Genomic DNA, 15,263 nt, shown 5'->3' on the forward strand with positions numbered 1-15,263 from the left:
CTGAAATGTAAAGATCAAAGTTAGCGGGAGTTCGAAGGCTCTGGAACCTTTTGTGAGCTGCCTCTCTCTTTAATAGCACGAGAACAAGCATGATTAAACCAAGGCTTTTTAGCATGAGGAGTAGAGAAAGTACGTGGAATGTATGCCTCCATTCCAGAGACAATCACCTCTGTGATGCGCTGAGCACACACAGAGGGGTCTCTCTCCTGGAAGCAGTAATCATTCCACGGGAAATCGGAAAAGTACATCCTCAGGTCGTCCCACCGAGCTGAAGCAAAATGCCAGAAGCATCGCCTCTTCGGTGGGTCCAGAGGATGTACAGGAGGGATAGGACAGGATACAGAAATAAGGTTATGATCGGAGGAGCCCAACAGAGAGAACATTTTGACAGAGTAAGCAGAAAGATTAGAGGTAAGGAAGAGGTCTAGAATGTTGGGCCTGTCTCCAAGACGGTCGGGAACACGAGTAGGGTGCTGAACCAACTGCTCTAGGTCGTTGAGTAGAGACAAGTTGTAGGCTTGTTCACCAGGCTGGTCAGTGAAAGAGGATGAAAGCCAAAACTGGTGGTGAACATTGAAATCTCCCAAGATGGAGATTTCAGCAAAAGGAGAGTGAGTCAAAATGTGCTCTACTTTAGAGTTCAAATAGTCAAAGAATTTTACATAGTTAGTAGAGTTAGACGAGAGATAAACAGCACAGATGTATTTAGTAATAGAATGACAATGAAGTCTTAGCCAGATGGTGGAAAATTCAGAAGAGTTAAGGTCGTGGGCACGAGAGCAAGTGATGTCGTTGCGCACGTAGGCGTTGCTGTCAGTAGCCTCAGAAACCTGTGTTTCGGTGAGGAAGAGAAGGTGAGGTTTAGAGGAGGAGAGATGGTGTTCCACAGAATGAAAATTAGAACGAAGGCCGCGAATGTTGCAGAAATTGATAAGGAGGAGGTTCCAGGAGTTATCAGGACGCCTCTCAAGTCGGCAGCCAGAAGGGGAGTCCTCCCTGGGGGAATATATGATCACCCCCCCCCCCCACCCCAGGCTGGGACTCCGAGGCGGTGTTTTCGTTAGCCATTTTGAATTTTGAATTTTGGGAAAAGGTGTGTGTGTTGTGTGAATGTAGTGTGGTGTAGAGAGAGAGAGAAACTGTCTTTTGAGAGCATGCTGAACTGCTCTCTGGTGTTGATGAGACAAAAGGGAAACGGTTAGTGAAGACATGGGAAGGGTCTTCGAAGGGCTTCAGCACCCTCATCGCTTCCCATATATCCTCACCGGGAGTAGCTTACGCCCGTTCGATAGGTGTCTTCCTACCTACTCCTACTGAAGGTTAGGATAAATATATATATATATATATATATATATATATATATATATATATATATATATATATATATATATATATATATATATTTTTTTTTTTTTAAACAAAGGAGGCAGCTCAAGGGCACACAAAAAAAGAAAACAATAATAAAAAAAAGCCCGCTGCTCGCTGCTCCTAAAAAAGAAACAAAAGAGGTGGCCAAAAGTAAGATCAAATACGGGAGGAGAGGTGTCCTGATACCCTCCTCTTGAAAGAGTTCAAGTCGTAGGCAGGAGGAAATACAGATGAAGGAAGATTGTTCCAGAGTTTACCAGGGTGAGGGATGAAAGAGTGAAAATGCTGGTTAACTCTTGCATAAGGGGTTTGGACAGTATAGGGATGAGCATGAGTAGAAAGTCGAGTGCAGCGGGGCCGCGGGAGGGGGGGAGGCATGCAGTTAGCAAGTTCAGAAGAGCAGTCAGCGTGGAAATATCGATAGAAGATAGAAAGAGAGGCAACATTGCGGCGGAATTTAAGAGGTAGAAGACTATCAGTATGAGGAGGAGAGCTGATGAGACGAAGAGCCTTAGCCTCCACTCTGTCCAGAAGAGCTGTGTGAGTGGAACCCCCCCACACATGAGATGCATACTCCATACGAGGGTGGACAAGGCCCCTGTATATGGACAGCAACTGCGCGGGGGAGAAGAACTGGGGGAGACGGTACAGAACGCTCAGCCTCGAGGAAGCTGATTTAGTAAGAGATGAGATATGAAGTTTCCAGTTGAGATTTTGAGTTAAGGATAGACCGAGGATGTTAAGTGTTGAGGAAGGTGATAGCTGGGTGTTGTCAAAGAATAGGGGATAGTTGTTTGGAAGATTGTGTCGAGTGGATAGGTGGAGAAACTGTGTTTTTGAGGCGTTGAAGGACACCAAGTTCTTCTTGCCCCAATCGGAAATAATAGTAAGGTCTGAGGCTAAGCGTTCTGCAGCCTCCAGCCTTGAGTCGTTAAGTTCCTGTAGGGTGGGTCTTCTATTAAAAGAAGTTGAGTAATGCAGAGTGGAATCGTCGGCGTAGGAATGGATAGGACAGTTCATTTTGGAAAGAAGATCATCAATGAACAACAGAAAAAGCGTGGGAGATAGGACAGAACCCTGTGGGACACCACTGTTAATAGATTTAGGGGAAGAACAGTGACCGTCTACCACGGCAGAAATAGAACGGTCAGAAAGGAAACTGGAGATAAAGGTACAGAGAGAAGGATAGAAACCGTAGGAGGGTAGTTTGGAAAGCAAAGATTTGTGCCAGACCCTATCAAAAGCTTTTGATATGTCCAGCGCAATAGCAAAAGTTTCACCGAAACGGCTAAGAGAGGATGACCAAGAGTCAGTTAAGAAGGCTATGGCGATCAGATAGAAGGTCAGAAGTGGAAAGGTGCTTTTGAATCTTCCGGTTAAGGATTGATTCAAAAGCTTTAGATAGACAAGAAAGTAAAGCTATAGGACGGTAGTTTGAGGGATTGGAGCGGTCACCCTTCTTAGGCACAGGCTGTATGAAGGCATACTTCCAGCAAGAAGGAAAGGTAGATGTTGACAGGCAGAGGCGAAAGAGTTTGACCAGGCAGGGTGACAGAACGGAGGCATAGTTTTTAAGGACAATAGGAGGCCCTCCATCAGGTCCATAAGCCTTCTGAGGATTGAGGCCAGAGAGGGCATAGAAAACATCATTTTGAAGAATCTTTATAACAGGCATAAAGGAGTCAGAGGCGGGATGAGTAGGAGGAATATGCCCAGAATCGTCCAGAGTGGAGTTTTTAGAAAAAGTTTGTGAGAAGAGTTCAGCCTTAGAAATAGATGAGACGGCAGTGTTGCCGTCAGGACTGAGGAGTGGAGGGAAAGATGAAGAAGTGAAGTTGGAGGGAGGAGATGTTTTTGGCTAGATGCCAGAAGTCACGGGAAGAGTTAGAGAAAGCAAGGTTTTGGCATTTTCTATTAATGAAAGAATTTTTGGTTAGTCGGAGAATAGATTTGGCACGATTTCGGGCAGAAATGTAAAGTTCATAATTAGCATTAGTTTGAAGGCTCTGGTACCTTTTGTGAGCTACCTCTCTATCATTGACAGGACGAGAACAAGCGTGATTAAACCAAGGCTTTTAGCGTGAGGAGTAGAGAAAGAACGAGGAATGTATGCCTCCATTCCAGAGACAATCACCTCTGTGATGCGCTGAGCACACACAGAGGGGTCTCTATCCTGGAAGCAATAATCATTCCACGGGAAATCGGAAAAGTACATCCTCAGGTCGTCCCACCGAGCTGAAGCAAAATGCCAGAAGCATCGCATCTTCGGTGGGTCCAGAGGGTGTACAGGAGCGATAGGACAGGATGCAGAAATAAGATTGTGATCGGAGGAGCCCAACGGAGAGAACAGTTTGACAGAATAAGCAGAAGGGTTTGAGGTAAGGAAGAGGTCTAGAATGTTGGGCCGGTCTCCAAGACGGTCGGGAATACGAGTAGGGTGCTGGACCAACTGCTCTAGGTCATTGAGGATAGCAAAGTTGTAGGCTTGTTCACCAGGATGGTCAGTGAAAAAGGACGAAAGCCAAAGCTGGTGGTGAACATTGAAATCTCCTAGGATGGAGATTTCAGCGAAGGGAGAGTGGGTCAAGATGTGCTCCACTTTAGAATTCAAATAGTCAAAGAATTTTACATAGTTGGTAGAGTTAGGTGAGAGATAAACAGCACAGATGTATTTAGTAATAGAATGACAATGAAGTCTTAGCTTGATGGTGGAAAATTCAGAAGAGTCAAGGTCGTGGGCACGAGAGCAAGTGATGTCGTTGCGCACGTAGGCGCAACATCCAGCTTTGGATTGAAATTTAGAATAGAGATAGTAGGAGGGAACAGAGTAGAGATTGCTGTCAGTAGCCTCAGAAACCTGTGTTTCGGTAAAGAAGAGAAGGTGAGGTTTAGAGGAGGAGAGATGATGTTCCACAGAATGAAAATTAGAGCGAAGACCGCGAATGTTGCAGAAATTGAGAAGAAAGAGGTTCGAGGAGTTATCAAGACACCTCTCGGGTCGGCAGCCAGAAGGGGAGTCCTCCCTGGGGGAATTTGTGGTCCCCCCCCCAGGCGGGGACTCCGAGGCTTGGTGTAGGTGCGCCATTTTGAAATTTTAATTTTGGGAAAAGGTGTATTTGTTGTGTGAATGTAGTGTGGTGTGGATAAAGAGAGGATCTGTCTTATTATATATATATATATATATATATATATATATATATATATATATATATATATATATATATATATATATATATATATATCCCACGTCACCGAGAGGGCGGCGCGGGCGAGGGCGGCGCTGACCATGTTGTATCGCTTCCGGGATCTCGAACCCAGGATAAAACTGCATCTCGTTAAGTCCTTGGTGATCCCTGTCCTCACTTATCCGCCCATTCCCACCCATGGGCTAAGTGCGACGGCCCTCAGTCGGCTCCAGGGGGTGCAGAACGCGGCACTACGCTTTGCCCTCAGCGTAAGGTGGGTAGATTTCCGGACCACGCGTTTCCTCCACGAGGAGGCTGGCATCCCTCCCATAAACATCCTGCTACATCAGATGTCAGTCAATATATGGACCCGGATGGAGACGGAGGGCTGGGAGCAATTCCAGGCCCTTCGGGACCTCCACAGAGAAGCCCCGGGCAGGAGTCATTCGTGGTTTCCGCGGAGTCTCCTCGCCGTGGAGGCGAACCATAATCCTGCCCCGAGATATAAGTAACACGCTCACGCCCCCTTTCTCACCATCTCACTTTGACACCCTGAGCTCACACATCTGCTTTCTAGTACGTCCGCACGCTACCCCCTCTTGCCAGGATGTGATGTACTAATACTTACTCACCACATCGCATTTCTCACCAACCCTCCCATATACATATCGTCCGCCTCAACGCCGACGCCTCACGTATCTTCCCCATATCAATGTATTTTATCCTGTGTTCGTATTTTCTCATCACTCCCTCTTCCCCGTAACAGTGTATTTTCCCTTGTGTCCATTATTTTTTCTCATCTCTTCATTACATGTCTCCTGTAAACCTTATTATGTAACCATATCCTCCGGCATGACCTCATCCTCCTTACCTAAGTTTACCGTGTACATGCATACCGTGAAGTTAATTTTAACAAATTTTTGTATTATTTTTATGTAAATCGCTACCAACGTGTGTAACCCGCGATTAAGTTTATGTATATATGTTAGGCTGGTAAGAGAGTGTAGTCCCATCTCCAAATTCTTTTGCTAAATGTTACCTCCTACCCTCAACTTCTCAAACTATATGAGAAAAATAGCAGTGCCGTAACCGCTCGGCAACTTTCTACCTCCTCCTTTACCTCTGTTTTTTCCCTAGCTTTTCCTCCTTGTACGCACTAGGCCAGTGTATAGATATGTATCCTTATATCTTTATATCTCCTTGTATGTACGCCCACCCCCCGTCTCTGTACCTTCACCCAACCTGTGCTAATAAATATTTGGATTTGGATGTGGATATATATATATATATATATATATATATATATATATATATATATATATATATATATATATATATATATATAATGTATATATATATATATATATATATATATATATATATATATATATATATATATATATATATATATATATGTATATATATATATATATATATATATATATATATATATATATATATATATATATATATATATATATATATATATATATATATATATATATATATATATATATATATATATATATATATATATATATATATATATATATATATATATATATATATATATATATATATATATATATATATATATATATATATATATATATATATATATATATATATATATATATATATATATATATATATATATATATATATATATATATATATATATATATATATATATATATATATATATATATATATGAGACAATTCATGGTAGTGATGCTTAGTCAGTTCGTGAATGCACTCTGTTTGCTGAAGAAACTTGTTCAATAATTCAGTTGTTTTCAAACTGATATTGTCGGCTCATGTCCTGAATCGCTGAGTGATGCTGTATGCTTCCCCAATGTCCCTCTGAGTGACCCGAGGACCATGTTAAGTGTAAACAATAGATAGTAAATCAATAAAAGATGGCTCCTCAATTATGAAAGGTTACTGCCCTTCGGACATAGGCAGGGAAGGCAGCCTCATCTCATAACTAAAAGCACCAGACAATAGCCTGAAGGTCACCGTTTCCCGGCTGGTGAAGATCAGTTCTCGCCACGCCTCCTTAGGCCCGGACAGTGTTCCTGGGGTGATGCCTTGCCGGACGCCGCCACAGCCCCCTCCCCCCTCTCTCTCTCTCTTTCTATCCCTCCTTCGATTTTGAAATAAGCACTGGTGAATATATATTGCACTCCAATGTCTTAAAACAAATGAAATCCAGGATAAGATAGTATGAAATTATCGTGAACAATTAAAGAAACAAAAGGCGAAATATTTCTATCTCTATCCAGTGTCTTCCGAAGAGTGACGGTGCCTTCTGACTGGAAGATGGATAAACGCCACACCGATTATTTTAGGAAGGAAACAAAAAATTGCGGGTACCTACATACCCATAAACCCGTGCAGTGTTTAGTACCTTAGCTCTTTGAGAAGTGTTTAGTGCGTACTTACACGTTTGCACATTTAAATAGCTATACTACTATCGCCAGGCCCTGGTTCGAATCCTGCTCTGGGCAGTGGACGTGCAGCTAACCCAGCTGTTCATCCTTCCTTTCGGGCTGGACGTTAAATAGGTACCTGACGAAACTTGGGAAGGCACACTTTGCTGCCCCGCATCTTACACTGCCTGGGACAGGTCATTGGGTTCTCCCCAAACGGGCTCAAAGGGCCAACGAGAGAGATCAGCACCGCCGTCACGCGCAGCTACTTTTTCTTTTTACAGTCACGGAAGCAGCTGAAGGGCAAAACATAAACAAAATAACCCTAAAAAAACTGCTCCCATGAAATGAAGCAGAGAAGAGGCCGTGGCCATAAGAGTTCAATTTTGGACGGAGAGGTATCTTGAATGTATAAGTTGACACTACCCTCTTGAAAGAGGTGAAGTCGTAGGCAGGGGGAAATACAGGTGAAATAAGGCTGTTCCAGAGTTTACCAGTGAAAGGGATGAAAGAATGAAGATGCTGGTTAACTCTTGCATAAGAGTTGTGGTTAGTGTATCTCTCTCTCTCTCTCTCTCTCTCTCTCTCTCTCTCTCTCTCTCTCTCTCTCTCTCTCTCTATATATATATATATATATACACACACACACACATTCTGTCTCGTGAGAAAGAGGCAGGAGAGTGTGCGTGTGTATGTGTGTGTGTACGAATATGTATTTGATGCATGAAGTGAATGTCACCTGAAGTACTGTGCATTTATCTAGGGTTGATTGATGATCCGGGCATGAGAGTAACCTTCCGCCACCCGGTGACGACTTGAAAAATCGACGTGTTTTGGTGGGACTCGAACTTAGGTCCACGGGCTGACTACGCGTGCACGCTGACCACTCGGCCACCGCCAAGGTTTATGTTTCACGTTTACATTTATTTACTGTTCGAGAGAGAGAGAGAGAGAGAGAGAGAGAGAGAGAGAGAGAGAGAGAGAGGCGGAGGGGGGGAGCGGTTCGTGCAGTTGACGTGTAGTGTACACTGTACAGACGAGTTTTCAAAGTACGAGTCACGCCCCGCTACTGAGGAACGATACTTCTCCCTGGGTCGTCATTACTTCAAACATATTACCTACAACAGTGGGAGGTGCATTGCTCTTACTATACTGTCGAGAGTCCCGGGGCTGTGTCGCAGAAGTAATATACATACTTGTCAAGCTACTGTAGTGTCTTGCCATAAGATTTTGCGTTAGAGACCATAAGTTTGTGTATAAAAAACGTAAGACTTGACAGGTATGGTTACGACGGACTCAAGCAGGGTGCACGAGGTACCTGCATCCCCCCCCCCCCTATACACACACACACACACACACACACACACACACACACACACACACACACACTAACCGTAACAGTAACCGTTACTCAGCACGCTCACATGAATTCAAATATGGCGCGTACGATATATTTCAAAATGTTTAAAACAATCATATTAAAAAAAAACATCGCAAGCGGAGAAAAAACGTAAGATTTTTAATTTACGCCGTAAGACTTGAAAATCACCGAAATTACGTAAGACTTACGCAAAAAACGTAAGACTTGACAGGTATGAATATATAATTTTAAAAAAGCTGGATTTCAGTAAGAGAAGTTTCCGGCGCGCTCCTGTAGACGAGTCCTCGAGCTGACGAGCGCGTTGCCCTTGCCACCAGACACAGACACTGGCCTTGCCCGGCGTGGCGGGGTGTGGCGTGGTGCTACAGACACATATTTGGAGTTACAAGTGACTGGTTTAGTATCTGTCCCGCCGAAGAAACCGGTCCACAGGCCTGAGTTTACCATATCAATCTTGGTGTTTGCAGGACTAGATAACCAGTGACGGCCTTATGCTTCCTAAAACTCCCTGTGCGAGTACTTGAGGAACATGAGAAGCCAAAGCGATCGACAATAAATCACTGGTTGATTGACGCCAAATGATGTTGGGTAGCGAGCCCATCCGACAGTCTGTCAGAGAGAGAGAGAGAGAGAGAGAGAGAGAGAGAGAGAGAGAGAGAGAGAGAGAGAGAGAGAGAGAATAAGTAATGTGCGTGCGTGGCATCTTGAATGAAGAGCTGCATCAGCTGCTCTTAAAGCAGTGCATCAGTATCCCTAAAGAGGAGTGAGTGGCGTGGCGGAAAACTGCAACAAGATACGTTGATAATAAATCTGAATGCCAGAACATCATGGAGATCTTTCCTTGTGTCGCGCTGCACTTCTTTTCAAAGCACCGTCGTATTTAGGAGAATGGCGTGTATGAAAACAATCCTCTCTCACTCTGCTCCTCATTCCAGAGTATTTGCAAATATTGAACCAATAACATTTGAAAAAAACATTGAATGTTATTCTTTGGCTTATATTCACTGAATGAACTTTTTTTATAAATTATGAAGTTTCAAAAATCGTATTATAGTTTTAGGCTTTTTTTTTTTTTTTTTTTTTTTTTGTGTGTGTGTGTGTGTATGAGAGAAATGTAAATATGTGCGTCATGCAAACATGAGCTTTGGTGTGGCAGCGTACGGAAAAGCACGCCCGCCAACAGCCTGTGAGCAGCGCCCTAGACACAACGGCCAGAAATCGAGTCACAGTTGCATGTCTCTTAGTTACTCTGCTGCAGGTGGTATCTTGAAGCTTGTTTACCCTCGCAGCCTATGGCCAGCTCGCCTCTCGATGGCTGACCTCTTCTCATTAGCCAGCCTCTTGTCCTCTGTATGCTACACGCTCATCGGTTATTCGTACATCAGTTCCCTTCTAATCTCCATCAATGGAAGCTCAGCGAAGGTGTATTCTCTCACCTTAGAAGAGGGAAACGGGGCGTTGATCCACTACACCTTTTATTAAAAGTAATACTATTTTGTATCAATAGTTGTAATTGTAGTAGTAGTAACATGTAACAGTAATATTTGTAGCACCAGTAGTAGTCGTAGCAGTGTTGGTATTAGTAGTGTAGTCTATCTTAACAAGGCTCTTGCCGTGGTTCCAGTAGGTACAGACCAGGGTTTCTTGTTTTGGAGGTTTCCCAACATCCCGGGATTCAGGAACAAATCAGGATATTTCCCGGGATCCTGGGATTTCCCATATCAAATAATATTTATGCGAACTAATGCTAATCCCAAATACTTCATTAGTGTAGTATAGATAAATTGCAACATCATACTGCTTGTGTACAAGATCCTTATGAGGAAATTGATAAACACCACTAAGACTGGCCAGTACATAAGCTAACTATCGCGTTTATCCTTTCAGAGGTAAGAACACTAAAAAATCTTATTTCAGTGTCATCAGAAAAAAAAAAAACCATGCGTACATATACACTTAACTGCATAGGCTGTGTCCCCAACATCTGTGGATTCATGACAATGCAAGGCTGAAGACCGTGCATGTCTCAAGATCAACATTTATTTGATCAAACACATTTTCCGACATCATTTCTATTCTACGTGTGCTTGTTTCCCGACAGAGGCATGGATTTTATTACAGACATAATTTCAGTTTTATTCTTGAACTTTTCAAATAAGGGCTCGGCTGCTGCAAGCCAACACTCCTTCACTGTTGCTCATTTTTTTTTCTTTTTTGCAAGGGCATGAACAGCACTAAATGATGCAACTGTAGATGCTTTACCCTTGGCCAATGGTTTCTGGAACGTGTCTTGTTGGGTCAGCAATTGGTATTTGAGTGAGTGAGTGACAATGGGAGCGGATGGACGTTCTGTTTGTGTTCTCCTGAAACTGCTGACTCGACAATGGCGAGCAGGAGGAGCAGGACTGAGAGACGTGTGTTGCGTCTGTGAAGACTATTCAGGCGATAAGTGGATTGCATGCTGTTTGTGCCCTAAGTGGTGTCATGTGAAGTGTGCTCATCTGACAGGGGTCAAGCAGGATAATATATCCAAAATATACTGCATGGGTGTGTTCGCCATGCTTACACAAGGCATCTTTAGCAACCAACATTGTGGAAAAACTGGATGAATTTAAGCAAGAATTATCTAAAGAAATATTAGTTGTGAAAGATGAAGTTGAAACTCGGGCACTCAGTGTGAAAGAGAAGTTGGGCGAGGTGGCGGATGTGCTTTGGGCTGACAAGACAGAATCGGCTGGCGCCAGCTGGGCTGATGTAGCAAAACGGAGGAGGAAGAAGCGTCTCCTTGTCGTGAAGGCCTCTGATCAATCAAAAAGGCTACTGAGATGAAAAATGAAGTATCCCAGGCATTACAAGGCATTCAGATCACTGATTCAAGATTCACGAATGGAGGTAACATTGTTATGAACTTTGATGATGAGAATATAAGGAATGAAGCAGCTCAGAAATTAGAAACTGTAGAGCAAGTTAGCACAAAAAATGTGGGAAAATTAAGGCCAAAGATCATGATCTGCAATGTGCATAAGGTGGAGACCGGGGATAAGATAATTGAGACTTAAACAGGAATGAGTTCCTACACTCGATTCCAGGAGTTGAGGGGAAAATAATTATTTAAGAAAATTTACAATAAGCCTGCTGTTGTTGGCACAATGCACTATATTTTGAAATGTGACCCAACTGTTAGAAAGCTGATCCACAAGCATCATGACAAGATAAAACTAGAATGAGGAGTGTATACTGTGAGATATAGATACCATGCAATCATATGTTACCATTGTCAAAGATACGGCCATCTGTACTGCCAACTGTACTGCCAAGACCAATGGAGAAGCCCCAAAATGTTTCAAATGTGCAGGGGATCATAAATCCAAGGAGTGCGCCATGGCTGAGAAATGCATAAACTGTGTGAGGTACAAGAAGCCTGAAATCAATCACTCAGCGAATGATCCGTGTTGTGTAGTTATACGGACTGATATTGAGAGAATTTGTAACATAACCGATCAAGGCTATTAATTGGTGTTTGAGACTCGAAAATAAATTGAGTGTTAAGTGTTCAGTGAGTTGGAAATAATCGTTGGACATTAATTGTGATACTATAAAGAAAATATGAGATTAATGGAAATGAATAATTAATATTTGTGATACTGTAAAAAGGAAAGCTATTGTGATTAGCACGAACCAAAACATGGCCCAGTGACTAATGATGCCATGTTTATTAAAAGGACATCAGTAGGCTATCCATGAAAGCAATTAAGACTCACTCACTCACTACGACGTTGTGAATAAGTGTATATCGCGGATTATTATTGAGGCTAACAACATAATTATTGACGGCCCCTGCTGAGCGCTGCTCTGACAGTGGAGCGGGGCCTGAAACCTCATCAACGGTAAACGGTAAGGGTATTTTAGCTGCTTCACTTTCTCCGGTCTTGTATCACTGTCAGAGGGATATTTCGTATCATAGTTTTTGTGAAGTGTAACAAAATGCCTCTCTACATTTCTTTTCTTGGATACTGCAACAGTAGTATGACAAATTAAACACGCACACTTGTCTCTGATATGAGCGAAAAATACTGTTGTGCTGGAAGCTTCCCCCGGCGTCTATGGGCCTCTAGAAGGCTCCGGGAGGAACGAGCAGGGGGGCGGGGAACAAGGCGAGCCGTCCGCGCCCGGCGGGGCGCGGCCAGACGCCAGGCGGGAAGTGTTGCCAACTCGCATATATTTTTGCTACATGTTCTTGTATGATCTAAAATATACTGTAACATTCTAGACTGTACTGTTCTGGATATATATAGGAGAAGAGGGCGAGAGAGGGCCAGTCCCAGTCATAGTAAGCTAGTGGCCAGTGAAGAGTCCGAGTGAATTGTACTACTAAGGAAGAATATTAAACTACAGGAGCTGTGCAAAGTGTTTACATATCTCCCTCCCACGGAGTCTCCTGACGGCGACACGGAACCCAAGTAACACGTTCGTCATAACATTGGCGTCAGGAGTGTAGCCATTTGTTTTTTTCGCCATGGAGACTCGTTCCCAAGCTGCCCAGAGGGACGACATGTTGACTGAACTTTTGTAAGCCTTGAGACTACAGGGGGAGAAACAAGAAAGAGCACTCCAAGAACTCAAAGAACAACAAGAAAAAGCACAGCAACAACAAGAAAAAGCACACCAAGAACTCAAAGAACAACAAGAAGGAACACTCCAAGAACTCAAAGAACAACAAGAAAGAGCACAGCAACAACAAGAAGGAACACTCCAAGAACTCAAAGAACAGCTAGATGATCGCTTCACGGGATTACAGCAACAGCTACGAACAGTACAAGATGGAAGTGAATCAGTGCGAAGAGAAATGACTGATGTGACCACGAACTTGGGACAACGCCTGATAGAAGTGGAGAAAGAACACACAAATCTTCAACAAGAGATGGAGGTGGTACGGGAGACGACACACAAAGAAATATTAGAAGTAAGTGACAGAGTGAAGGCCCTTGAAGACTGCTTGGCTGGAAACGGACAGCCAGTGCCTGCAGGGGCTAGTTGTACCCAAGATACTTCTCCTACGCAAGTCCGGGGTAGTTTGAGCCCTGTTTCGCCTGAGTTTATCCCCGCAAGAAGTTCCGCCAGCCCCATGAGTCTGCTGGGTTCGCCTGTTAGAAAGAAGCCTCAGGAGTTTGATGGCAAGGTCTCCTGGGAGGCTTACCGCGCTCAGTTTGAGCTGTTGGTGGCAGCTCGGAACGGATGGGATGACCAAGAGTGCGCGGTACAGCTGGCCACTAGCCTGAAAGGGGCGGCGCTGGAGGTCCTTGCTCAGCTCGACAACGCGACAAAGGGCAGCTACAGCGGGCTGGCACAGGCGCTGGAGCAATGATATGGGACCAAGCACCAGAACGAGCTCTTCAGGGTTAGGCTCAGAACCCGCAACAGGAGGCGCGGCGAGTCTCTTCAGGAACTCGCTCAGGACCTTGAGAGCATGGCGCACAAGGCATATCCAGGTGCCACCCCTGACCTGCTGACGGTTTTGCTGCGTGATCAATTCATCGATGCCCTGGACAGCCCTCAACTGAAGATACAAGTGAACCAAGCTAAGCCAACATCAATGCCGGAAGCTCTGGCACGTGCCATGGAGTTTGAGTCCTTTGTTAGGTCTAGCTTGTCAAGCTTCAGGGACGACTCGACTTCTGGCTTTAGGGCACGAAAGGGCGCTGTCAGCGACACAGACAGGTTCCAAGGAACGTGCTGGTACTGCGAGAAGGTTGGGCACAAGGAGAACGAATGCTATAAGGGGAAGAAGGAATATGAAGGTGGCGCTAAGAAGAAGCCCAGAGAAGGACCCAAGTGCTGGACCTGTGGAGAAAAGGGGCACTGGAAGAATGAGTGTCGGAAAAATGTGCCCCCAACGAGGGACCACCACTCGGGAAACTAAGAAGGACTGGTTCACGGGGGCAAAGACCAGTCTGTCCTGTACATGCCCCGAAGATATCAACGTGCAGGAGAACCACCATGACGAGCTCCCAAGTAGAGGGCAAGGTTGACGGAGTGTTGTGGCCTGTGGTCGTCGACACAGGCTCAGAACGCACATTTGTGCGGCCTGACGTGGTAAGTCATCGTCGGCTTCCTAAGACGCCGCATCGACTGTGCGGAGTCACAGGACACTACGTAGAGCTCAGAGGCCCAGTGGACGTGAAGTTTGAGCTCGGAGGAAAGGAAGAGTTCCTCTCTGTTTACTTGGCTGACATGGACGACCCCTGCATCCTAGGTATGGATTATCTTGTCTCCCACAGGTGCGAGCTGGACTTCCGCGCTAAGCAGCTGACTGTAGGAGGAAGGAGGGTGCCACTGACGACTGTGAACAAGGAAGATCTGCCAGTGACGGTCAAGCGCACCACCATTATTCCTCCGAGGTCGGAGATGCTGTTACCCTGTCAAATTACGGGTGCCCCCCCGGCTAGCCTGTGTGTGGTAGAGAGTGGAAGTCGATGCCCGGTAGAAAACGGGGTGATTGTAGGCAGTACTTTGGTAGACCCTGCTGCAGCGGAAGTGCCTGTCGTCGTGGCCAATGTCTCCTTCAGTCCAAAGAAAATAGAACAAGGGACCATGGTGGAGTTGTGCCAAGAGATCGACCAGGAACCAAGAACCTGTGTCTGCAGGAGAACCCTGACGAAGCCCCAGGAGGAGCTGCCCGACCACCTGCGCGACCTGTTCAACAGGAGCTCCAAGTGTCTAGAGGAGCCCCAAGTGGAACAGCTCAGGGAGCTTCTCGTGAGGAATGCAGATGTGTTTTCCACAGGAGACCATTTGTTCTGTGTTTGGCTGTCTGAATGGCTAAGCAGATAAAATTCGGCATTTCAAAACTGTAGTGATGGCCTTTTTCCGTGAATCACAAAACCAGTCCATAAAAC

Source organism: Eriocheir sinensis, chromosome 7 (genome assembly GCF_024679095.1).
Source record: "Eriocheir sinensis breed Jianghai 21 chromosome 7, ASM2467909v1, whole genome shotgun sequence".
In the NCBI taxonomy this organism is placed as follows: Eukaryota; Metazoa; Arthropoda; class Malacostraca; order Decapoda; family Varunidae; genus Eriocheir; species Eriocheir sinensis.